Source organism: Melanerpes formicivorus, unplaced genomic scaffold (assembly GCF_026170545.1).
Source record: "Melanerpes formicivorus ecotype bairdi unplaced genomic scaffold, bMelFor1.0.p_v2 SCAF_2, whole genome shotgun sequence".
Classification (NCBI taxonomy): domain Eukaryota; kingdom Metazoa; phylum Chordata; class Aves; order Piciformes; family Picidae; genus Melanerpes; species Melanerpes formicivorus.
The window spans coordinates 28,924,267-28,950,742 of NW_027142354.1; the positions used below are offsets into that span (position 1 = coordinate 28,924,267).

Below are 26,476 nucleotides of genomic sequence, written 5' to 3' on the forward strand. Positions count from 1 at the left end.
TCAAAATATGTAATGACAGAGGCTATAAAGATTCAAAACTAGCACAAGGTCTGGTGAGGCCATTAATAGTAGTAATGAATGTGGTTCTGCTTGAGGAAAACACTTGCCCAAGGAATAAAATAAATAAATAAATAAATAAATAAATAAATAAATAAAAGCATGTATTACATCCTCTTTAAAATTTCCATTACGTTTGTACAATGCTGTAGCAATTAAGCAGCAATTCCCCATCTCCGAAAATAGGCTGTAATCCACCTTGTGTTATCAGATGTTGCTTAGGACATCAGGAATGCTTCAAATGGTGCTGCCCCTCCTGGGCTCTGCCAGCCCTTGAGGTACAGGCAGCATCTGGATTGGTGAGGGATGCCCTCTCTGCCTTGTAGCTGAAGGGCCCGAAGAGCCCTAACATCCCTTGCTGGCAGTGGGATAGGGAAAATCCACATCCCTGATTCAGCTGTGTGAAGGAAGCAGGAGGAGCAAAAGCATGACCCTTCTTGCAGAGATGCACACCAAGGCATTATCTGCAGTGTCACTGCATTCACTAAAGAAATGGTCTGCATGGGACTGACAGAGACACAGCCACCCTGGCTGCTGGCATGGGGCCTCTTCTTTAGGCTGCTAGGGCATGAATCCTGCTGAGCAATACTGACAACCAGTAACCTTTCAGTCATTCTCCTTCCCATGTACCTCCAGCTGCCATAGGTCTACATATGTACAGCTGCATTGTGAACAACTATACCAAAAGTCTCCTTTCTCTTCTTAAAAAAAAACAAACATCTGTAACTGGACAGTAAATTTCTCCTTGGTTGCACAGACTCAAACCTTCTCCCCCACAAGTGATAAACTCACCTATTGTTTTGCCTGCTGTTGGGGTTACTCTTTCTTTTGGGAGCCTCATGGACCTGTGTGTTGCTACCAAGGTAATGCATGATGTTACACAGTTTAGAAACCAGCCCCATTTGTGTAATTATACCCTACCACCGCCAAACAACTTAGAACTGTGTCAGGCCAGAGAGAAAACAAGCCTGGAAGCTAAACGAGAGAAGATTAAAGCAAAGAAGCACCATGGTTTTTAATTGTGTCTTAGAATTTCTAATCTAGTTAATGGCCCTTCCAGCCCATCTTGTGTAAAGAAACGAGCATGTGGCATGTACTGAAGGCAGATCAACACTGACACACCGACAGATGCGCTTATTGGCACAAGAGACTAGATGAGGTTTTGGGCTGGCTTTTTCTACTTGCAAGCTAGCCAGCAGCAACTTGATTTTTCTGAGGGGGAGGGAGGGATCAAACAATTGCTGCAGAGGGATATTAGTTCCCTGGCACTTAATCTTCTTCCATTACAGATTCTTTGCTTAAACAACAGACAATGCTGCCATTCCATCCCACTGACTCACTGGCAATCTCTTATCCATCTCTGCTTTGCTGCTTTGGAGATATTTTTGGCTGGAGTTTGATCAGCCCAGCCTGCCCTTTTATTCTTGCTTCCCTTATTTTCCAACATTTCTGTCTCCTTCATCACCTCCCAAAACTCCTCCATGTAGTGGAAGTCTTCAAATTAACAAAAAGTGAAATATATTCAGCTTGATACCATGCAATTTTGCTTGCCCATTTGAAAAACATAAGGAATGCATGCCTTGCACCACAAGCATTCTGGTGCATGTGGAGAAGCGTGCAGCAAAGAAGATGGAAAGTGGCTGCCTGCTGAGATGGACATAGCTAATGTTTAAAAGCACATCAAAGAAAGCCAGCTCTGTTCCCTTTCCTTGGGAGAGTTGCCATACTGGTTGGCAGAGAGCTGGGGGCAGAAGTCGAATATTCAAGACAACTGAATTCTAGGTGGTTGCAGGCAGTGGATTGCAAAACCCCCCAGAGTTTGGCCTCTATTTTGGCAATAATTTCTCCCTGAGCTGGGTTAGAGGTGCCATGGGAGCTCTCATTTTGATGGCACAGTGCTGCTGGAGGTGTCATGGCCTCTTGCCAGTCTCATGGTGCTTTGAAATCCAAGTGGCAGCTGAGCAGAGACCAACTCACACACACACCTTCCATGCAGCCCATGAGTGCTCAGTCCAGTCCCCTTTGCAATCTCACCACATCCCCACAACACAGGTAAGTGACATGGAATAAAGATTTGGGGCAGCACTGTCCCATCCAGCATCATAATCGGGATGCACTTTTTGTTAACTCTTTTATCTTCTTTCAGTCTTTTCCCTTCTACCATGTGCTGCACCTCTGTGCAAGGCCACAGCCTGTGGGATCCCAGCCCTGCAGGGAGAAGCTGCTGCTTCGAACCACCAAAGAAGAGATGTCATGGCCAGGACTGTTCATAGGGGGATGCTCATGTCTGGCTGGGTCAGTGACTCTCCTGCAGCTGCCCAGCCACAGGGCTGTGCCTCTTGGGGAGGAATAAAGGGTCGGGCTGGGGAACCACCCCTGCCTGTGGCACTAGCTGGGATGATACTGAGATGTGTTTCCAGAAGATGACAGCAGTATGAGAAGCTTTGGCTCTGGCTCTGACAGTGGCCACTACAGGGGACAAAAGCAATGCCAGCTGCTGTGCTTACACCCTCCCCATGGTAGGTGAATACAGGACACTTTCCTAGAGCAAACAAACAGGACTGCCCTAGCCAAAACCCTCCTAGCCTGCAGGAGCTTCATCAGGTGAGGAAGAGAACAATTTTCCCGCCTACAGATGAGATCATTATAAAAACAACCACATAGGAAGGAGGATAGCCACTTGAAGGGGCCGGTTAAGCAGGCAACAATGAGGCCTGCCCCATTTCCATCCTCTGGAGAACCACCAGCCCTAAGCCTGGCAGCTCATGTGTCAAAGGAAGGAGTCAAAGGAGCCACAAGGAGCCTCACCACCCACTCTGAGGGCTGAGCTAGCTAGCACGCCTCCCAAGTGCCCACACTAAGAGGTGTCTTACTGTTTCATCTGGCCAGGCTGATCCTTCAATAGCTTTCAAAGCAGAGAGTATTTATTTTTTAACTGTGTGAGCAATAAGGACTGAGACCAAAGCTGGTGAGAAGCAGGAGGGGTCTCATGCAGCCATACACTCTCCTTGGGCCAGCATCCCTGCACTCAGCTGTGCTCTGGCTCTGGGCACAGTGGGAAGGCTCAGGGTCCCGGCCTGCCCCCAGGGCACAGCAGGTGTGCCAGGGAAAATTAGTGCATGCCCACAACAAAATACAGCCTACAGCTAGGTTTGTGCTACAGGCTTTTGCTGGCAGAACAGTGTCACAGAGCCACTGAGTGTAGGGATGCAGCCATCAAACCTGTCAAGGCACAATACACCCACAGCCCTGAGAGCACCATCACTTCCCTGAGGAAGATGGGCAGGCACTTTTCAGTCCCATGTCCCAGATGCCATCACATGGGTTTCACTGAATGTGGAGGTCTGAACTGAAAGGTGGCTGCCCCCTGGAAGAGGCAGCTGGCAGTGGGTTCTCTATCCCAAACTGCAGATTGTTGGCTCAGGGCATGAATGGCAGCAAAAGCATCAACCTTTTTGCAGAGAGGAAAGAGGGACACCAGCCGTCAGCTCTTGACCCAACTTGCAGTTCGAACTTCTGTTTCAAATCCTTGTAGAGAGGCAGGACAACCTGTCTCTGGTCACAGCCCTGCTTGAATTTGCACCTTTCAGGTCCAAAGAAAACCCAACCAGTTCCTAATGGGGCTGAAAAAGCAAACAGCAGGGTCATGAGCAAGCTCTAACTTGAAGCTTCTGGCTCCAAGCCTGAGCAGTCTGGGAAGAAGGAGGTGGCACAGTGGCAGGGACACTGCTATACAGAGGAAGGGGTGCAGCAGAGGAGCCACAGTCCACAAGCCAGTTTATAATTGCAATTTGGGAACCAGGTATACATTTAGGAGATCTTTCCTTTTGCCAGCCATAGCTGGCAAATCCTAAAGGATTAGCAGCATGAGAGCAGGAACAGTAGTCTTCCAGTTTCTCCTGGTGACCCATGGCACTCACTCATAGGTACACTTTGCACTCATACACGTGGACAAGCCCAAGACAGCCACTTGTCTTGAGACTGCAAAATGATGTGGTTTGAAAAGCCTCAGAACGCTGATTCCTTTCTCAGCAGGGACACAGTCACAGTTCTCTAAAAATACAAAAACACTCCTTCCAAAACCTCCCTATCGAACATGCGTCCATCAGGGACAAAGGATACACTGGACAGTAAAATATTTTAATTGTCTGTTAATGCCATTTGGGATGCTGCTGAAAGAATTCTGGAACAACCAAAAGACTTTTTGGATGCTCAAACACTGAATGAGTCAAAAAATCATCTGTGCCCTACAAAGAAGCATTTTAGAAAACAAAGAAATTGGCTTCTAGCAACATGATGTAACCTTGGTTTTTCCTCCCCTTATTGTAAGTGCATCTCTGGGTGTTTGCTTTTAAAGCTGTATCCATTAATAACGTGCCTCCATATTTATTTAGAGATATGTCAAACAAGGAGTGCTTATCCGTAGCTCTAGGCAACCCAACAATTTTAATACATAAACAGCTATATAAATGAGTCTCATAATTGTCCAACAAAAGCTTTGGCAACAAAAAAACCCATATGCACATCATCTTTTCTCAGGATGCTCAAAATTCAGCATCCACTTCAGCAGCCAAGGAGAATAAATAAGCTTTCCAAGGGAACCAGTTCAGGTTATTACAGATCAAATAAGGAACAAGTTGTTTGCCTTAACTTCAGAAAAACAACCCACAAATAGAAATCCATGGACCAGATTTTCAAGCAAGCTCAGCACGTAGCCTGCTTAAATTACAATTTCACACAAGTGCCTGCAAATGCATCGTTTCCCTGGTCATTTGCCTGAACTGCATCCACATTTTCCTCAAATGCCTCCTTGAGCATGACAGGACACGCATGAGCAGCCTCCCCAGCCTTTCAGAAATCAGAGCACGGGCATGCTGGTGGGAACAGAGGAAACACCTGCATTCCTCTGCAGCACAGATGCAGCCAAAATAATGATGAGTCTGAAAAAAGCCTGACCAAAGGCAAAGGTCAGGGTGCTGGGACTTTGCAGAACCGAGGGGACTCAGCTCCATGCTTGGTAGGGGAAGCCTTATCCCCTTGTGTTTTCACACATATTTTACTGCTTGAGGTCGGACGAGGGGGTGGGGAAGGCAAACCTTTTCAGCTTGTGCTGCAGTCTGTGGATGGGTGACTAAATGCTGCTGGCAGTAGCTCAGCTCCTATTAAAGCATGCTGTTGCTAGCTTTATCCACTCTGGAGAGATGAAGGGCTATGAGAGCACTTCAGGGCTAATGGATGCAGAGACGAAGGGAGGTGCACAATGGGGTGTGACATGACACCCCTCTGAAGGGCATGCAACCGTGCCCTTGCACAGCATCAGCTGCTCCTTCAAGGCAAACCCTGTTCTCACCTCCACAGGTGAAAGGACAAAAAATGTGCTTGCTGGAACCTTGCAGACCCTCTTGTGCACACCCCCTCTCATGGAATACTGATGGTGATGTTTTGGCTGGCTGGGCTGGGGTCACCCTGGTTTCACCTAGGAATATGTGGCTGATGTCCCAGATGGGCATCACCTGCCCTGCATCTGGGGAAGCTGTGACTGAGGGACCACATCAGAGGCAGCAAGAATCCGAGCTGGAACCCTCTTCTTCCTGGCTGAGGGTTACATGCAAAAGAACTGTAACAAAGCACCACAAGAGAGAAGGGGAAGAAAACCCTCAGGAGTTCACTTTAGACATCTTTGCTTTTTAATCCACCTCCCTCTGCCTGTCTGATGCCCAAAGGAAAAAAATAAAGTGCTTGGATGGGCCTGTGCAGTGCAAGTCCCTGTCCCTCCCTTCCTGCTCCCCATTGCTGCAGCACAAGAGGAAAAACACTTGAAAGGCTCTCCAGGGGTGGTGGTGAGGATGTGTGCTTCTCCTCCACTTGTGCCACTCCTCCTCTTGTAGCTTTTCTGACATTCAAAGAGGAAAAAGGCAGGACTGTCTCCTGCACCCAGGTGCCTCTCTGACACACACAGAGGAAAGCACATTTCCACTCAAAACAAGATTGCAGTGCATTGAACTTGTCCCTGAATGTAACCCTTCTAGCTTGAGCAGCCCTGCTGGATCCTGCCTTGGGCAAGGTTTCAGTTTCCCTGTGGCTTGATGACGTGATTTAGGCAGGATTTATGAGGCTTACATAAAGCACAATTAAATCTAAGGGGCAATGGAGGGGATTTTTTAATCCTTTTTTTCCTCTCTATTCATTGCTGGCTTCTAGGACCAAGGCAATGAGTTGGCAAAAGTCTGCTGTGTTGGCTGGAGCCTGAATTTCTAGCCAAAGAAATTTTGCTCCAAGTCTGGTTAAATTAATTTCTGAAAGTTTTTCAGACATTTTCTTTGCTGCAAGTTGACTGAGAAGCCGCTGACATATCTGTCAAAGAGCAATCAAAGACATCTCTACTGTAACTTTACTGTGGTTGGCACAGCTTTTGCCATCAGTGAGGAAACCAGCCGAGGTGGATATCCTGGAATTTAAGGTGGGTAAGGAGGAGAACCCATGCGGGACTGAAATATCCCCTCCGCTTCCATGAGGAGAAAAGCCATCCCGTTGGCAAGGGTCCTATTCGGGTCCTTGCCCAACCCCACGTGCTTGAAGAACCAATGCACCCAAGCTCAGCAGGAAGAAGCACAGCCCCGCTGGAAAATATGCACACTGGGAAAGATAAAGCCTGTGTCCCAGCTTTGAGCTTTGACCCTTGTTTAATAAATAATAATAGTATGTGTTGGAACTGTGTCAGTTATGTCATTTCAGGTAAGAAAGGCTTGTGTTTTCTAGGCACCAGCTCTGTAAATCCCCAAGGAGTGTGCTGCCAGTGCGAGCAGGGGTCACACTGTGTTCAGCAAGGCACGTGTACACTGACAGTCACATGCACCCAGGCGTATGCATTTCGCTCTTGTGTGGAAACATAACTTCACATCTTGTGGGCTGATCTTCTTTACCCAAAACAAAGGTCAAACAGAAATCATACAGCTTTGGGTTATCTGTGGAGAAATGTATCCATCAGGCTTTCCAAAGACATCAATAAATTCTGCATGTCCCTATTTAAACCTCCCTGAAAAACATTGTGTTCTCCCTTCCCAAAGGCATCCCTGTTTAGGTGCTTGGGGTGGCAGGGCCAGGAGCCAGGCATCCAGCATAGCACAGGCCACAGCAGGGTCCCATCCACTGGGAGCCGAGGACAGGGCAAGCTCAGAAACAGCATCATCTGAGGATGTCTTATTCTTACTACATTACTGAAAAAGAGTGAGAAAAAACCCCTTCCAATTCACCCAAAGAGGAAATGAAAAGAGAAACTTTGCGATTTCTCATCCCTCCAGAAATCCCCTTGACCGGCTGCAAATGTGGTCAGCACAGCCGTCCTGCTTGCTGCCCGCAGCACTGCTGTCCCGTCAGGCCTTGCACCTCTTCAGTCCTGATATCAATAAGGAAGTGCAATCACTTAACCGCAAGGCCGGTTTCTTTTCTAAGCACTCAGCTTGCCTCAGAAGGTTTTTAAACAAGATGCTTTCCTGTTTTTAAAACCTGGGCATCCGTATGGTTTGCAGGTTACTCAAATAACCTTATCACTTGAAGTAAGGCTGGCATGAATTTCAAAATTGCTTACCGTGGTGCTCCCCTCCTCTTTCCACACATATCTGTTTACTCACGGGGAGCCTTATTTACAGTATTTTCTTGCCAACTGCTGACACAGAAGGAAAAAAAAGCCCTTGGTTATACATTAAGCTTTATTGTTGAAATATTCATGCCAGATGGTGTCCAAACAGAGTTAGTTAACTGACTGACCTTAGCTTAGGGTAAGCCACACAAGAAGGAAATTTCTATTGCAATCTGCTTGCACGGGCAGGGCTTTTTCACACCACCAGCCTTTTCATCTCCTCCTCACCTTCATCTGGGCTAAAATGTCTTGTCAAAGAAAACACGATTTTGTTTTCAGAAAGCAAAGTGAAGCAGAGCTAGTTCCTGGTAAGATTATTAAAGGAGGAATTACCAGGAAAGGTTTGCTGATAAGGCATGGAGAGGGCTGCCTGTAGTATAAGTCCTGACCTAAAATCCATGCACGCTGCAACTCAAACCTAATTCTTTTGCCTAAAAGGGCAAAATGAAGAAGACTGCTGTACAAGAAAATGCTGTACAAAGGGCCTGAAAATTCCAGAAATCAGCTTCAGTATGCTTATTTTGTACAGCAGCTTTGGAAATATCTGCCAAACGTAACAGTTTCATTTGACAGTCATCTTCTGGCTTAACTTCTGAGCTGGCTGGTGGCCATCTCACATTGCACAATAAATGCCTGCAAAATTAATCATAAACTCCCTGCCTGGAACTCCCAGTGCTGCTCTCCTGAAGGGTACCTGCAGCCTGCTCCAAAACCCTGCCAGCAGCTCAACTTCTGTTTTCATTAATGGCTGAGCTGGCAAGGGAAGACAAACCATCACAAAAACAACCCATGAACTTTATTCCTCCTCTCTTGCTTCTGCAATCTGCTGGCTGAGCCATTTACCTTTGTGTATGCTTCATGACAGCCACATGACATCAAGGCACACTTATCTAAACCTTACACTTTGCAGCCTTTCTTCTCACATTTAACACTTGTGAAGAAAGTTGTATGGCCAGGCCCAGAAGAGGAAGAACTAAGAGCCATTCTCAGATTAACATACCCTCTTCTCTCTCTCTATTGAATTTACTATGGCTGATTCGGTAGGGGTGCGGTTAAGGTCCCTTGTGCTGCAATACTGTCACAGAATCACAGAATCCACCAGGTTGGAAGAGACCTCCAAAATCATCAAGTCCAATCAGTCACCCAACCCTAACTAATCAACTAGACCATGGCACCAAGTGCCTCATCCAGTCTCTTCTTAAGCACCTCCATAGATGTTGACCCCACCATCTCCCTGGGCAGCCCCATTCCAATGGGCAGTCGCTCTTTCTGTGAAGAACGTCTTTCTCAGATCAAGCCTAAACTTACCCCTGTGCAGCCTGAGACTGTGTCCTCTTGTTCTGTTGCTGGTTGCCTGGGAGAAGAGACCAACCCCCACCTAGCTACAACCTCCCTTCAGGTAGTTGTGGACAGCAATAAGGTCTCCCCTGAGCTTCCTCTTCTCCAGGCTAAACAACCCCAGCTCCCTCAGCCGCTCCGCACAGGGCATGTTGGCTTTGTCAGAGGGGACTAATAGGAAAGATAAAGAAGTGGAGTGGTTTTGTTGTTTGTTAAAAGCACTGGCTCTCTGGCCCTGCCATGGGAGCCGTGTTTCATGGGGCATTCCTGCGAGAGTCCCATTTCTGTCACTCTCTAAACCACATCCCATGTCCCTGCTGCAGTGTTCCCCTCTAGAAAATTACTTTCCCTTGCCAAGCAAGCTCCTCTGCAGCTCAGAAGGAAAGCCTCCATTCCCTATTCCTTATTCCCAGCACACAGTGTCAGCACTCAGAGGTTGCCTTTCTCTACTGTTCCTGCCCCACCACTGCACAGCCAATGCTCTGATGACCTCATCGATGGCATTGCAACTTATTTGCATTAAGCTCTGCCTACATGAACTCACTGGAGGGCTCAGGTTCAGGCAGCCCCTAGACCCTTTGAGCGCACTTGGCTTGTGCCCAGCTTGCACTGGGTGGCCACTGTCACATTGCTAGCCCAAAGCACTCCTGCAAGGAACTAGAGGCCTAATCTAGGGCATCATCTTTTCTCTCTCCTACTCTAACTGAAGTGTTCATTAAAAAAAGTAAGTGAATTGCATTCCTGCTATGTTAATTAGTTTTTCCTATATAGCAGTCTTCTTCCAGTTTACTGAATTGAACTGATCACACAAATACCCCAGCAAAATTACAAACAATCCTCAAGCAGAATTTAAACATCTCCAGAAGAGATCTCTAATAGCAAAACACAACAGAATAAAATAAATGTGATTAAAACCAGAGATAGCAAGCAGCACGCATTTTATTGGTATGTTTTCACTTCTTACTTCTTTTTAACAAGGATAAAAATTAACTTGTGCAACCTTCACCAGGAAGTGAGTGGATCTTTGAACTCTGCCATCTGGCTAGTGGAATCTGTTTTCATTGCCTCGGGTTACAGGTTAATCCTGCCAATTTTTATTATTTGTTAGAGGTAGCTGGCCTCTTGGAAGCTTTTATAGTCTCTGTCACAGAGAAGACTACTGCCGAGCAAAATACATGCATGAAATACTGGAGTCAGCATGGTGAGGACATTGAGCAGGGAGAAAAAGGAAAGGGGGGGGAGGGCGGAGGGGGGGGGGAAGGCAGTTTTGTCTAATCTAAAATTATCCTTTATATTACAAGAGAAAACGTTGCAACATGTGCTGGTGAATTTGCCTCACATTGCAAGTCAGCACAGACAGGAAGGCTGAGCACTCCCCGCTCATGGTGGAAGTCGAGCCTAAGCATGCCCAGCAGCTGGGGAGCCCCATGTGATGACAACAGCATCCAGCTCCATCTGGTGATGTGCTCCTGGCCCCCCCCGGGCACTTTTCCATCTAGTCTTGCAAGCAGCTGGATCAATTTACTCTAGCCTACGGTGTGCTGCACAGGCACAGACTGAAATTATTACTCACGGAAATCCCCTCTTGTCTCAGTGCTTTGAACAAGGAATCAGGTAGCTTTCAAACTCCTGACAATTAATAGCCTTTGGTCAAGGGAGAACAGTGCAAACATGCTGGAAGCAATAGGTTTCAAGACAGATTGCTTAGTTTCTAGTAAATTAAAGGGAGTGGGTGGCTGAGGTACACAGTAATATTATCCAGTATGGTGTGGTCTTCATTGATGTTAGCAGGACATTTTTTCCCCCCCTCATTCTCTCTGTCTGCTTGCCTCCCAAAAGGAGGCACAGGGAGGTTAACTGTGACCAAATTATGGCTCATATCACCTGGAGAACCTCCAGCTTCTCATCAACAAAGCTAGAGTGCAGATGCCACCATATTGAGAACGAGCAGCACCAAAATGTATGCAAGTCTTTTCGGAGGAAGGAAAAAAGCTGTTGGAAACAGAAACCATGAGGACTTACAGTATGTATTTCTCTTGATGTTGCATGATTAACCGTTCAAAGGCAATCTTCTTCCTGTGGCTAAGAACACATCCTCATCTCAGATTCTGCTTGAAATGGCATATTTGACCACGACCTCTCCCCACAACTGCTGCTGTGCCCATCCCAGCATAGCTCTATGGTGTCTGTGACTGTGTTTTCTCACTCTTTCCAAACACATTGTTTTCTCTGAGGCCCCCATAGTGTAGGCTGAAGGCATTATACAATAGCTGCCAGCTTTGCATTGAAAATATGCCAAGAAGTTCAGCTGAAAAAAATTCGCTGTGCTTTCAGCAAACTGTTTAAACTGTGACTTCCATGTAGGAGCACGTGCAGGTGTGCACCTGCAACTTTTTCATACATTGTTATGTATATATTAAATGAAAGGTTGCTGGACAGTAAATAAAAATATTCACAATGCTGAAATGTTGCAGGTAGGAATATTGACCCACCCTAGGCCCAAAGATGTCACCTCCCCAAGTGAAATGTAACATTACAGTCCCCACATTTTCTATGTAAAGATGAAACACACAGTTTTTTTAGGGTTGCAAAAGACAAAGGGACTTCTTTTATAATAAAAATGTGCACTGAAGCTGCTGTGCCAGGTTCTGACTCAACACAAACACATGCACACTTCTCAGAGTGGAAGATTTTTCCAGTAATTGAGTGGACTGAATGAGCTCATCATGACCCACTGAGCAAGTTTTCTTAGTATTTGTTTTGAGCAAGGGAAGAGCTTTGATCGGTGTTTGCACTCATTTGACTTTTCCCCTCTTTCCAAACTTTTGTTCCTTCATGAAACACCCCTTCCATTAGACCCTTCTTGGTAAAAGGAGTGAATTGTTCATCAGTGTGGGCGCAGGATTTAAGTAAATACCACTGAAACATTAAAAATCAGATATGTTAATGAAACGATACTGCAGGCGTGTTTGAGTTGCAGGATCACCAGGGCAGGCAAGGGAAAAGAGGACTGTCCAGGAAAGCCAAGAGACAGGGTTGTTTCACAAAACACCACAAAGACAGACAGTGCATCACTGTGCGGGAGGTTGAGGGGAATGTGTGAAAGTGGAAGACCATGACTCACTGCAAACAAATTATGTGATCACAAACTCTGGCACATTCTTCTTATTATTCCATATGCTGATCTCCTTATTTCCTTATGGTCACCCAAGCAACTTGGTGGCTTTCCACCTGCTACTTTGATCGGCGTTTGTGCTGCTTGTTTGAAGTTAAGCTATGAAACTTAACATGCTGCTGTAAAGGATGGGGAAAAGGTCTTGAACCAAGTCATATTTGGTGGGAGTAGCTATGATTCCCTTGGGGCCACAGCTACAGACTGGGCTTTGCTGCAAACACCACACCTCTTTATGTGACCACCCTCAGGGAACGAGTCACAGATTTTTACAGATAAGTGTTGCACAATGTCAGCCTTTTCTGCAGAATTGCCTGATGAGGTCCCTTTGACAACATGTGTCTTCTCAGGATTCATTCTCAACCTTCATCATGTGCTTTCTGGTGGGGGGAAAGAATTAATAGCTGTCTGTAATTACAACTCAACATAGCAGTGCCCATGGGTTAATGGAGCTCATATCTCCAAGTTGCCAATCCTGAGTTTTAGCCACCAACCTATGCTCCCTTCCTCCTGCAATTGGAAAGTTCCTATCACTTTACAGAGCAGGCAAAGACAATTACCCTCTGGACTCTGAATGACAAGGAGCATCGGTGAATATGGCAGCATTTTCATTTAAAAGAAAACACTCCCCAGTTTTATACCCAACAGGCACAGCCCAGAAACTAGCCTGCTTTCTCCCACAGTCTCCCCAAAGTATAAGAAAGGCACCCCAGACCACTGCCTACACGTGGCTCCAGGCTCTCTGACTGAGCATTTTAACAACTCAGCTGTGGCTGCAACGGTCTGCAGCAGAGTGTGCCCAGCCACGGCAGAGGAGGTTGAAAGGAAATCCACAGGCTTCTCCAGTTCTCTTTTTCAGCTATGTTTGGAGATGTGGTTGAGTCCTGGCCACACTGATCTGCAGAGCTATTTTTGGACAGTCTTTGGCAACCCCACCATGTGAAAGCAGAGCTTGAGCCCAAGTTTTAAGTTCCAAGCAAGGAGGCCCTGACAGTGAGAAGCATAGCCCAACTTGCACAGCTTGGGCCAATGTTGCCAACGTACATGGATTTTGTTGCACAGGATCCTGTAGCAGCTGCTAACTTGTGTCACCCGAGTCACCAAACAGCCACAGGCTGGCTGTGGTTCTGAGCCACCCATGCTAGAGGTAAAGCTGCACTGCTTACCTAAAGGTGGCAACAAGACCACCAGGCAGAACAATGCCCTGTCACCCCTGGACAAATGCAAGATAAAATGTTAATTACTCCTTGGACCAGACCCCTTGAAAACATCTCTTGTGAATGTCTCTGAATACCACTGGTGAGAGTCATGTGGAGGAAGAGGGCAGCACATCTCAGCCAGCAGGGAGAGTCCTTTACAGAGATGCCCTAAACTATTATTGCTACCACTCCCCTTCTTTACAAAGCTTTCAGAGAGCTTTCCAAGACAGTATTTCTGTGACCAAAGGTCAGATTCCCTGCTATGAAAATCAGGGCTGGTTTGGGGCAGGTTCAGCTGACAGAGTCATCTGACTGGTGCAGCTGTGCACAAACCCTGAACCAGTTCCCCTCTTGTGTCTCTTGTTAGCTTGGGCATGAAGCTCAGACATCTGTTGGTTCCTGAATTACAGCATGCATGCAATAACGGACGTGCCCTGTCCAGGGAAGCTTGTGTTTATTTTATTCCAAGCTTTGCATCAACTGCACACACAACTGTACCGCAGCATCCGGTCACCAAATCTGCTGTGTGCAGCTGCCTTGGCTGCTAAAATGAATGGTGACTTCGTAAAGCTGTGGCCTCCCTAGCGGGGAAAAAAAAACAACAAACATTAAAATAAAGGGAAAATCTTGCATCTCCTCTTCCCTCTTGCCAAATCATTCCTTTCAAGAAGTTATGCAAAGTCCTGCTAAGTATTGTCATACCTGTAAGCAGGGCAGCAGGCACGTCATATTGCTTATAGCCTACAGCTCAGCTCATGCCTGGCAGAAACCTTTGGGGATGGTTCACTGCCACCGGTCAGGGAAAAGTGAGTCCAAGGGCTCCATGTATTTTGGGGAGATTGATGTAAACCCTGAGCCAGCACAAGGAGATCTGACCCCAAGCCACTTCCCACAGCACCTCCTGGGAGCTGTGCTGAGCACCATCATAGCTGGCAGCCTGGTGTGCCTTTCCATTCATGCTGCCATTACCAACCTGGATCCCCGTGTGCCCTCCAACCCTGTTCCCACACATCTGCACCTGCCCACTGAGGGGCTATATGTGCTCCCCTGAGAGAATCTGCTGCCCTGCTGAGCAGCACCAAATTACCTCCTGCAACAGCTGCCTCCCGCAGCAGGAAACCCCAGCAGCCAAATCCCCAGGGTGGTCCTCCAGACCTATGGATGCCAGGGTGAGTGGCAGCCAGAGCTGCCCCCATAGCCAGTGTTGGGAGCCAAGAGGCACCCTCAATCCACAGAGTCCCAGGAATTAGCCCCAAATCCCCCTTTGCCATTCCCTTGCCAGCACAACCAAGCTGCACTGCTTTGACCTTTTCATAGTGATCTAGCTAGATGTTTTAGTTCTGCCCACCTTGTAAACTCAGCAGAGAGGGAGCCAGGCTGACTGGCTCATCAGGGCTGAGTCCACTGTAAAGGTCAGAGAAGCACAGCCTGTCCCTGCTGCTCTGGGAGCTGCTAGACCTCCAAACTTGGCTGTCATCTACCTGTGACAATGCCTGCTATTGACACTTGGAAAGGGTACAAACGTGATCCTGTTAATATAAGAGCCGGGACATAGCGAGGCAGACAGGGTGCTCTGTGCTGGCTCCTTCACTGTGAAGGGTCCATGCAAAAAGATGCTTTTAGGGCTGACTGCTTCTCAGAGCTACCTTCTCCTGCACTCAAAGGGCCAAAGCCTTGTGCTCCTCATAAGCAGTTTGGGTCTGCTTGAAAGAAACTGTAAAAAGCCTCAGGAACTTCAAGCATGAGACAACCTCTCCCAGTCATACACAAATTGCTTCCATATTTTACAAGTTTTGAAGGGCAGGTGTACATGCTTTGTAAATCAGTGAGTCTGACCCTGAAGCCATCCAAAACTCATGATCAAAAACTCCTCAGTATTAGAGTTTCAGGTGATATTATTCTCCAAAGGGTTCCTTGATCTAAGTCAACAAAAAGTAGGAATTTTTGAAGCAGAACAACATAAGCTCTGAAAACTTGTTCTGCGTGCCAGGAAAAGTGATGCATAATAGACACACACACAAACCCTTCAACAAAAGCGAGAAGCAAGACTGTCACGGTTTTCTGTATGGACAGGGTTATAACAACCCACAGACATAAACTCCACCACCTGTGATGCACAACTGTTCAGAAACAAAACCTGTCCTCTGTGCCTTTTGCCTGCCCTCCCACACCTCTGCACCCTGTCTGGGAACTGCAGGCATGGCATAGGGAAACAGCTTAGGGACTGCTGCCCCCCAAGTTCTTCTGCTGTGCCCCTCACTGCAGTGCTCCTGGGTCTTTCAAGGACTGCAAGATCCCTCTGACCTCTATCATACGCCTATCAGGTACAAAAATGTTGTGGCCCCCACAGTTGCAACACAGAATGGAGACCAAGCTCCCAAAGGCATGCTTTGGGGTATCTGCGGTGGTTCCCATCTTGCCTATCTCCCTCACCTGAGCACTGTGGGTTTCTGCCAGCACTGCTGAACTTCCAGAATTCACACTTTGGTGTGTTAAAGTTGGCTGCTAGTAATTCCAGTGTACCACAACATCCCGGAAGGCTGGACCATGGCCACTACCAGGAAAGCTGAGGTTTGTTCACTTATCCCAGTCACAAAGGCTGTGGCTATATAAGCAAGACATACAGCCCAGTAAGAGCAGATCTCTAGGGCAAAGCACTCAGGGCTGACGATATTACATCCACCTAACACATCTTAGGGCAAGTTACATCAGACTAGCACCGAAGTGGAAGAGCCCCAGCACCCCTGCTCACAAGACACCGGCTGACTTCTACAAACAGCCCAGGTCAATCCAGGCACCCTGACACAAAGCACAATCACAGAAGGCACTGGCTGAGAAGGAGGGAGGAGAGGGAACATGTTTAGAAAACGTTCTTGTCAATGCTGCAGCATTTCTGCAGGCAGCAGCCATGGAGGAGGAAGGTGTGCCTCAAACCCAAGCACTCCACCTGCAGCCATTCGAGGCCTGGCTCTGGGTGGAGGTGGTGTTACAGGGTTGTCCAGCTCAGTTCCAGCCTTCAGCAGAAGGCGGCAGTTGGCTGGGCTGTAGCCCAGGTGGCTCCAGGAAAGAGCTGCTGTAAGAAAGATATGAAACCTTATCATTGTGAAAGCAGAAGGTGACTGTTCATGTTAAAACAAGGGGCTGCAGTGTCACATGGCTTCCCAAGTATGTGTTTAGGGAGAGTGGATCTGGGATGATTTGCCCATACTTTCTCTTCTACCCTAACACAACATTTAGGAATTCTTTGTACTCCAACCTCCCTTCCTCTTTCTTCTTGGGACTTCTTAGTCACCAGTGTAATCAGTAAGGAGCTGGCCTATCTTCTCCCTGCTGACCACCTCTGATTTAGGGTAAGAGTTTTCCCCTTTTCCCCAGGGGAGTGGTCAGCTATCAGGCCATGGATCAACATGATCCCACACTGGCATTGTTGCTGAAGTCCTCATATCACCAAGCCAGAGACTGTGAAGCACCTCCCCACCAGCATGCCTATGGGCACATCAAGAGCCATAAAGACCAGAGAGTCCAGCATGACAGTAACCACCCACTTGCTTACCACTGAGGAGGTGGGCTGTGGTGCACTGGTTGCCCTCAAACAATCTAGGAGGCTGTGGGGTTTTGTTGCCCTCTCTTACTGCCTGCATATAGCACACACCGGCATGTGAACGTCCACTCTGTTAGACACAAAAGCTTTTTCTTTGCCATTGCACCATACTCTGCCAGCTTGAACCCAGCAGCTGTTTTGTTGCCTCATCAATGCTTGAATACAGCAGCTGTAAAAAAAAAAATGTGTTGGACTAAAACAGTGGAGGAAATATCCATCAGACAAGGGGCATAAATGTTTAAGAAAATGCATCAAAGTAATGGAATGATGACGTAAGAGGTTAACGCTTGTTTTTAGAGACCCAGGGGACTTCAGTTGTCACATCTTTGGCTTTAAAGGGAAGAACAAAGACAGGAAGATAAAGGCAAACAGTTGTGACAGGGTGGTGCAAAATCGAGAATGTGCCAAGCAGCACTAGTTTTGAGTTTCATGAAAAGGCAGAGCCATCTCAAACAGCCAGATACACATGAAATGTTATTTTTGGACATCACAACTGACTTGGAGGGAAGTGTGACATTTACTGAGTCACCTCCACCACTTCCTTCAACACCTGTAGCTTACTTCAAGGGCTGTCATTTAGATACTGAGAACTTGCTCACTGTTCAGGCTGAAAATAACAGTTTACTTTCATTTTTTTTTCTGCAAAGCTTGCTGAAAGCATGATCTGTGATGCAAGAGCCTCTGGTGCAGCCTCAGTCCCCATGTGCCATTCACACGGCACGATGAAAGGGCAATTTAAAAGTTGTCAGTCATCTGCCATTTCTCCCAGAAGGCAATCACCGATGCATAGCTGTTTTCTCCTTGGATCCAGTAACCAGTGATAATACTTTATTTTTCCAAGCTGCCTGAACTGTGCTGCATCCTGAACACTGATGGAGCTTTTCACTGTTTCCTGACTGCAGCAGTAAGCTGTGGCCTCCTCAGCCTCAAACCTCATGCTGCAGTGGCTGCAGCATGAAGTGAAATAGTTTTGAAATATGGCTCTGGATTTCTGCCTTTGTCAAGAGTAATTTGTAGCTTCTGTATCCCAGCCTGCTCCTTTCAGAATGTTGCAGGGGTCAGGATGCACAGCCCCAGAGTACAAGCAACTTCAGAGAAGAGGAGTTGGGAAAGAAAACTAAATCTATTTAAAATTAAATCAAAACAATACAGCAATTAAAAAAAAAAACAACCCAACAACAAAACGAAACCTACACACAAACACACACAGGTATTTCTTTAGTTTCATATTTAATTTACTTTCATGCATGTCTTTTGATTTCAAATATTCCCCCTGCTGTGCATGCAAAACAGATTAATTCATAGTGTATAGAATCATTAGGCTGTCTTTTCATATCTAGTCTATTAATAAGGAAAGGACAGATTTTCCACCTTGGTATTGCAGAATTTACACAATGTTTCACACCCAATCCAAACACATTTGTGGTGTTTCTTTCGAAAGCCAAAGCTGGATGAAAAACATTGTGGCCTTATGAATACAAAACCTTTCATTAAAAACTGTTATGGTCACAGAGGATCAGCCACTTAAACCCAAGTGTCTTTGTTGGCAGCACAATCCATTAAAACAGCTGCTCCTACAGGATATGACATATGAATGTTTAGTCTGTGCAGAAAAAAAAAAAAGGGGGGGGGGGGGGGGGGGAAGCCTAAGGAGCATCAAATGCTAACTTTTGGTGAATGGCCAAGAGCTTTTTGATAATGTAAAAATGTCAAAGGTGAAAGAAGAACCGGGTTGTTCGCTGTTAGAAAGGTCTCCTCCTGCATCATGCTGGCCTGTGACAGACATACAAGCAGAAGGGCTACAGAAGTGCTAGGAAAGGATGAAAAACATTCCTTTCTTGTGAAATAGATTGTTTTCTCAGGGGACATTCCACTTCAGAATGAGACAGGAGTAAAAGTGCAAAGCTGTCTGAAAAGAGCTAAGAAACCATGTTGCTCAGCCTGTGCATTTTGATGACAAGACCTCCAACACCCACTGAGCAGCAGCTCTACAGCACAGGAGAATAGTGCTCGCCAAGAGCAAACCCACTGGTTTGCTCTGCTCCACTGAGCAGAGACTGTGTCAATGTGCCAGTTGCTCCAATGCTTTGGTAGACTCTAAATTTAAGGGGAGAGTTCTTTTTTTTTCTTAAATTTCTCCTTGGTTTCTCTAGACTGGGATACTGACCAAAAGGTACAGAAAAACGTAACGTGGACAATAAACTGCCTACTAAAAAATACAATATTGCTGCATTAAGCCTTCAGGGGCTTGGAGGTTTCACACAGATATACAACTGGACATTCAGCTCCAAAAAATGAGATTGGGCAGAGTAAAACAAAATTATCTTCTTTCCAGCTGGATGTATTTCACAGCCTGTCAGTTTGCCATGTTAAATGGAAGAGAGGAAAGACCAGTTGTAACGTGTACCAAAGCCGAGATTTTTTGATCAACTCTTTTTCTCCTCCCTTTCTGCTGGTAAGCCTGGGGATTTTTTTTTTCAGCCAGTCTTGGAAAACTCAGTGCAGGCTGAGGCTGGTTGTGAACCAAACCCAAGGAAATGGCTGTTGTGGACGACTACATAGGACTTGTCACAAGAGGCATAATGCATTTTTATTGGAAAGGGAGATTAATCATCTATGAAATGTGAACATGAGAAAGGAGATAGGGCCTATTGAGACACTTCCAGCTGCATGTCCATAATGCCCTTTGTCCAGCATCTGTCTGGCCTTGAGGGCAAGCTCAGCACCTTAATGTCTGAAACATGTGAATCTGCAGACGAGCAGCTGGATGTCAGAGACAAGCACCTCCCACACCTCTGCAAAGGCAGCAAGACCCTGTGCATCAACACATTGTTCACAAAATTGCAAGAACCCAGTAATTTATAGGAAATTCTTCTCAATTAAAGACCATAAACATCTGCAGTTAATCAAGCTGACTCAATGAATAAAATTTGTTAAAAAGTTTTATCAAAATATTTACATTTCTGCTGAGCAGAGATTCATGCGACTTCGAACTGCAAAGTCTAACTACACTGTAGCAGACATACCTGCTTGCTACAACAGTACTTGTCACAGTGGGTTAGCTCTCAGACACACAGAAGACAGGTTAGTGTCAGGCTCAGATCCTTCCCAAATACTTAGCCCACCTCATTGATAGGTTTTCTGCTCCATGCACTTCTCTCCATCGCAGCTAGTTTGAGCTTACTACTGTGTGTCTGCCCAGAACTGCAGCCACAACAATGCCCTGCCCAGATAAAAGGCAGTGGGAATATGTTTTCCCCTTCCTCTCAACAGGTGTGTTCCAGAAGACCTGCAGATTCAGCATTTTGCAGCAGGTACTGCTAAGGCAAAGACAAACTTGGCATTGGTGCTCCATCTTCTGTGCCATGTGCTTTATTCATGTGAGTTGTTTTTCCTGCAGGGGAGGGTGGATTGGCAGGTATGAAAAGAAATTAATTACAATTGCTTTGGTTAGTTCTTTGTGCTGGCCACCATCTTAATTTTGATTTTGTTTTCTCATGCCTAGAACAATACTGAAACAAAGACATCCTCTACTGGATCACAACAGGAGGAGTGTCGTCCTTAGATGAGCTTGTAAAAGTTACAAGTTGTGGCTAGAATATTTCTGAAGACAGTGATAAAGACCAAGAGGCTGATAAGACTAACATGTTATGGAACAAAATATGCTAACAGGCCTGAGTATTAGTAAAAGTACGTTATCTGCTTATGTGCAATCCTCCTGCCTGATTTTACAACAATAGGTTCCTCAGAGCTACCTATTCCATTTTACACTCCTTCTCAGATAAATTGTAGCCTTTTTAATGGAAAGACAGACATTTGATTATTTTAGCTTCAGAGATTCTGGCCAATTCCTTCCCACAAGCAGCTGGTGTTGAACAGACAAAGTTTATGCAGTTAAACTTAACAGGACTTAAACACTATATATAGGTAACAATATACAAATAAATAGAAGCCTGTGGGGTAGCAGACATCTTCAAGACAAGGACTTTTCTGCTCAGAGAAACTGACAGCAACTCCTGATAGAAGCCATTGCATCTCTTGCTCATTAAATATCTCTATCTATCTACCTACCTACCTATCTACATGTATATTATTTTCAGTTAAAAAGCATCCTGCATTCATTCTAATTGTCTGGTGATCTTTCTGCACCAAAAAATTTCCAGGTCTCTCCATAGGCTGCAGCTAGTTTTTATTTACCCCTACAAAACAAAATTTTGAAGGGTTCAGATGTCAAAAAGGAGAAAAATTAACCCAGCAACCAGAGATAAACAAGGTGGGACATTTGGTTCCCACAGCTTTGGAGAAGCTTCCAGTTCACTACTGGTTTAACAGGGTGATACTGGGCAGCTACCTAGACCCTCTCATTTCCCTAGTTGTATGGTTAGGCACAAAAATCTATCCTATTTTGACCTTTAATGCTGGTAGGGAGGAAATAGTCAAAAAGGTTTTTAAAGAAAAATAAATCTTCACAGACATCCTAGTAAACATTCTTGAGGTAGGACATGTTTAACAGACTAGGCTTAGGTGTCATTTACAGACTAGGTTGAAACTGGCTCCTTTCACGTCCGTATGCACTTGGAATGTAAAACTGAAGCACTGACTGCACACAAAGTGTATAAATCATTCCAAAGCTTTTATTTGATTGTTCAAACAATCAGTTCTTAAAACTTCTGCCAGAGTTTTGGCAGAATGCATTAGTGCCCAGAATGACCAAAGGCTGGACTGAGACAGCTCTACTCTATCCTTCTCCAGAAGAGTCTTGCTCCTCATTTTAATGCTCCTTTTTTTCCATGTAACCAAACTGTTCCTATCAGCTTGGCCAGTCACCAAGGAGTGCATTGTGTGGCTGTGAATGGGAAGAAATAGTTTCCCGGGCTGGAGAAGTACAAACAGCATCAAACAGCTCCTGCCTGGGGCATGGGCAATGCAAGGAAACATAATCAAGAAAAATAATCTGTAGCAGCTGCTGGAAAGGATATAACAGAGCCTGATTTTGACCTTCAGACAGGTGAAGAGCACTGTATAATCGAGCAGGAAGAAGATGGCTTCTCTCGGCAGTATGCTGCTGGGACTGAGTCATCCTCAAAGAGAAAGCAACTTCAGGCACTCATGTGCCAGATACTGGCATATTGGAAAGAATTCAGCAATGAACAACAATTAAATAACTAAAGGGAAGATTAAATAATTAAATAGTGCAGTTTGGGTAAATAAATTCCTAAGACAGAGATAAAATCATTTGAAGGTGTCAACATCAAGGAGCGAGTGCTGTTTACACAGCTCTACATGAAGCATAACAAGAAAGGAAAATGCCTCTTCCTGCAGAAAAGGAAAATGTAGGAGGGCAGTAAGAGCTGCTAGCACCCCACCACTGACCTTCACAGCCTTCTCAACACCCTACCACAACCTCTGTCAGTGTAGAGTTTGTCAGGAGAGCAGGGAGGACTTCCCAGGACCACCCAACAGCCATGATGATGAGACCTGCCCACAAAGCAACCTGCCACACATACCATGTATACCACACATCACCATGGCTGGGGCCAGTGTCTGTCTTCCTGCACATCCTCCTCCCACAGGGAAAGAGAAATCAGATGTGTATCTCTTCAGCTTTGGCATCCCCAAAATACCATTTCTCTTCAGCATTTGGTTCAACAGCAAACCACAAAGTAACTGGTGAGTCTGCAAAACAGCAAGTCCACTTCTGGAGCCTGAAAATGTAGTATGACAAACACAGGTCAGTATTCACCTGTAGCAATCATCTAATGGAATGCATGGTGGCAGGATTTCACACCTGCACACACTCTCTTTTCTGGTGGGGCCATTCACTGAGCCAGAGTTTCTCATTTCCCTCTGTGATGTCAGAAGTTAAAGTTGCTTAACACTTCCCATTAATGACTGCATTCTGCTATGCACAGCTTTGCCAAAGCTCATCTGCTCAAGCTCAAATACTCCACGCTGGATGCCTGCCTTGGGCAGACTCTTTTGGTAGTTTTCAGCTAAAATAAATCAACTGTCTCCTCAAATGAGATTAGGGTTAGGATTAGCTTGCTCTAAATTGAGAGATTAAGCACCTCTGTCTTCTGAGGCTGGTACCAATACTCAACCAGAGAAGAGGGGTGTGCCTTTGAAAACAGCCTTCAGTTTTCCCTCCTGCAGTCAAGTTACAGGTTATATAGCACTTCACTCTGCACATGCCTGGTGGGAGCTTGTTCAAGTTTGCCAGATAATTTGAGGACTCCATCTGTTTGGGGCTTGCTGCAGGTCAGGGATGTAGACGCTGGCTATTATCACCATCACTGAGGGCTGGAGTCTACTGAAGCATGAAAGTGGAGTGAGGATCCTCTCATTCTGTGCAGCTGCCTTCACTCACTTGCCAAGAACCATGCACCCTGGACTTCAACAGAGGCAGAGTTGTGAAGAAAAAAATAAAAAAAGTTATCCTGCAGCTAAAATTACACAGAATCATAATAATTATATAATTGATTCAGTTGGAAAAAAAACTTTTAAAATTATTGAGTACAACCATCAACCTAATACTACTTTGGCCATTAAACCATGTCCTGAAGTGCCACATCTACACATACTTTTTTTTTTTTAAACACCTCCAGGGATGATGACTCCACGTCTCTGGGCAGCCTATTACAATGTGTGACCACTCCGGCACTAAAGAAATGTTTCCAATATCCAGTCTAAACCTCCACTGACACCATTTCAGGCCATATCCTCTCATTCTATCACCTGATCCTCGGGAAGAGAGATCAGCACACCCACCTTACTACAACTTCCTTTAATGGAGTTGTAAAGAGCAATAGGGCCACCCTGCACTGTTCTGCTCCCCAGACCAAACAATACCAGCTCCCTCAGCTGTTCCTCATCAAACTTTTTCTCCAGACCCTACACCAGCTATGCCCTTCTCTAGACATGCTCCATCAACTCATGTCCTTCTTGTAGTCAGAGGCCCAAAACTTAACACACTATTCCAGGTGCAACCTCACCAGTGCTGAGTAGAAAAGCATGATCACTTCCCTACTCCTGCTGCCCACACTGTTCTTGATGCAGGCCAGGATGCTGTTGGCCTTCTTGGCTACCCAGGAATACTGTTGGCTCATGTTCAGGCAGCTGTCAACCAGCACCTCCAGGTCCTTTTCTGAGGGGCTGGTTTCCAGTCACCCTGCCCCCAGCCTGTAGCATTTCATGGTATTATTGTGACCCAAGTGCAGGGCCCATCACATGGCCTTGTTACACTTCATACAATTGACCTTGGCCCATCAATCCAGCCTCTCCAGGTCCCTCTGCAGAATCTTCCTACCATCAGGAGGATCAACACTCCCCCCCAGCTTAGTGTTATCTGCAGACTTAGTGAGGGTGCACTCAATCCCCTCATCTAGATCAATGATAAAAGTATAAAACAAGACTGGCCCCAAAACTGAGCCATGGGAAACACTGCTTGTGACCAGCTGCCAACTGAATTTAACTCTGTTCACCACCACTTTTTGGGCCCAGCCATACAAACATTTTTTTCACCCAGCAAAGTGTCTACCCATTCAAGCAACACTATCACAATGTCTTTGCAGATGGGAGTCACACTCAGACAGCAAGGGCAGTGTTAAATCAAGTGTTTCTATCCACTGAGTACTTGATCCTGTAAACTTTCCATACTTTCAGTCTATGTTGGGTTTGTGTCACTTCCTTGATTTGCAAATGACAAACAAATAAAAATCAAGGAATTCTATCATGTGGCATCACACTGACTACTGCAGGAATGGCTTTTATTCTCAGATACTAATTCCATCATGTTTGGAAAGTAGAATAACTGGGGGTATTGATAGCCCATCAATCCCTGCTGAAGGAGCAGTCAGGAATGAATCACAGCTTGTGTCAATGGCTTCCTAAATATTTGCTGACAATAAACAAGTACTACACAGCAGAAATCCCTGGGTCTAGTGTATCTCGGGTTCTGCAGGAGATATCACCTGGATTTGGGTAATTCTCAGAAATAACTACTCCTGCTCCTTCAAGCCTGTATTCTGTCTTGGTACTGCTCCCACATCCAGCTCCATGTCGGACATTAGTCTCCCTCTCCAGGCAGGGGGTCCTCAGACTTTGCATTGAAGCAGGGCTTGCTCCCTCCTTCCTTCCCTCAGTCTCTCCCTCCACTGGCCAGGTCCTAGCCCTAGTCAACCAGAGGATTCCCCTGTGTTTGCCTCAGTATCAAAGAACCACATCTGAGAGCAATTCCAGGGTCTGGTCTCCAGCACTGCAGCCAGCCTATCAACACAGAAAAACAATTTCAGAGCTGCTGCTGTGCACCTGCAGCAGCTCTGCGATTTAGATGCCAGACTTGAACAAGTCTCCACTGAGCAAGCGCCTTCAGAGAACTCAACTTCTAACCTTAAAGAGACTTTCTATTGAGTGTCTGAGATCTGAGGCTTTTTTTCCCCCCTAAGATTCCTAGTTCAACTTCTTTTTTCCCCCCATGAAGAACAACCAAAGGCACATTCCTGATACATGCCAAATTTCAAGCCTCTCCTCCAAAGGCTCTATTATTAGTCCTGGAGTTTCTCAACAGATCACTTTAAGAACATGTTTGAATATGAAAAAAGTATTTTCTCTTGTCTCTTTCTCAAAAGCAAGAAAATAGATTTTTTGCTTCAGTTTCTCAGATGCATTCAGAGTGAGACATGTACTCAGCACAGGAAAAAATAATTTTAAAAAAAGCAGCTAAGAGGTAAACAGTTTTCAGGGGGTTGCAGCAACTGAACATTTGATCTTGCAAGGAATGTTTGACAGCCTGAAAAGCAGACACATGCACCAAAGCCAGGATTGGAGATGACAGAAAATGCAACTATTTGATGATAAATTCTTCATATTTGCTCCTGCTTTCGTATTTTCTAAGAAGACCATGATGAAGGCACTGGTTACCTTTGGAAGTGCAGGTGCTCTGCCACAAGCTGCCTAGGCAAAGATCATTTGGGATCTAGATAAGCTTGGCAGGTAGCTCTCCACAGGACCTCCACTGGCTCCCCATGAGCCCATTCTGGAACCTGGAGATATATCCCCATTTCCCAAGTGTTTGCAGACCTCCAGGCAAGGCTACTCATCCTGGGGAGACACCAGGGGGATGCAGGTACCAAGCAGACATTGTGTTGCTCTGCACTCAGGAGAGTGGCACTGAGCTGGGCAGGGAAGCAAAGGCCCTAACTGCTCATATTTGCTATGTATTTGTGGGTTATTCAGAGCCTGGGAACCTTAGAAAACTGTCAGAGAAGGGTGTTGCCAAACAGAGGCAAAAGCTGTGGGTTTTCAGCTCTAGTCAGGAAGGCCACAGCACTTTACAATGATGCTGCAGCATGACTAATAGAGCTGAGCTCCATCTCATCTCCTGACCTGTTATCCTGATGAGCATTTCCATCCCCTGATGGCTCTCTTCATCACACCATCACCCTAAAATTAGATAAACACATGTGCACAGT

The 26,476-nt window shown here is 45.8% G+C and overlaps 1 protein-coding gene and 1 long non-coding RNA gene across 3 annotated transcripts in view; both read right to left on the reverse strand.

The window, feature by feature from the left end:
* Positions 1-13,201, reverse strand: part of LOC137449277 (uncharacterized) — a 141,689-nt gene extending 128,488 nt beyond the window's left edge. For both annotated transcript variants that reach the window (XR_010989344.1, XM_068154630.1), the window contains exon 1: positions 11,057-13,201. The gene's annotated coding sequence lies outside the window, so the exon portion shown is untranslated. The remainder of the gene's footprint in view (positions 1-11,056) is intronic.
* Positions 13,202-22,512: 9,311 nt separating this feature from the next.
* LOC137449291 (uncharacterized) lies at positions 22,513-25,839 on the reverse strand. The gene is made up of 2 exons (XR_010989346.1): positions 23,199-25,839; positions 22,513-22,711 (listed from the first exon to the last, which is right to left on the reverse strand). It is a non-coding gene; the product is annotated as an uncharacterized lncRNA (long non-coding RNA).
* Positions 25,840-26,476: the final 637 nt, after the last annotated feature.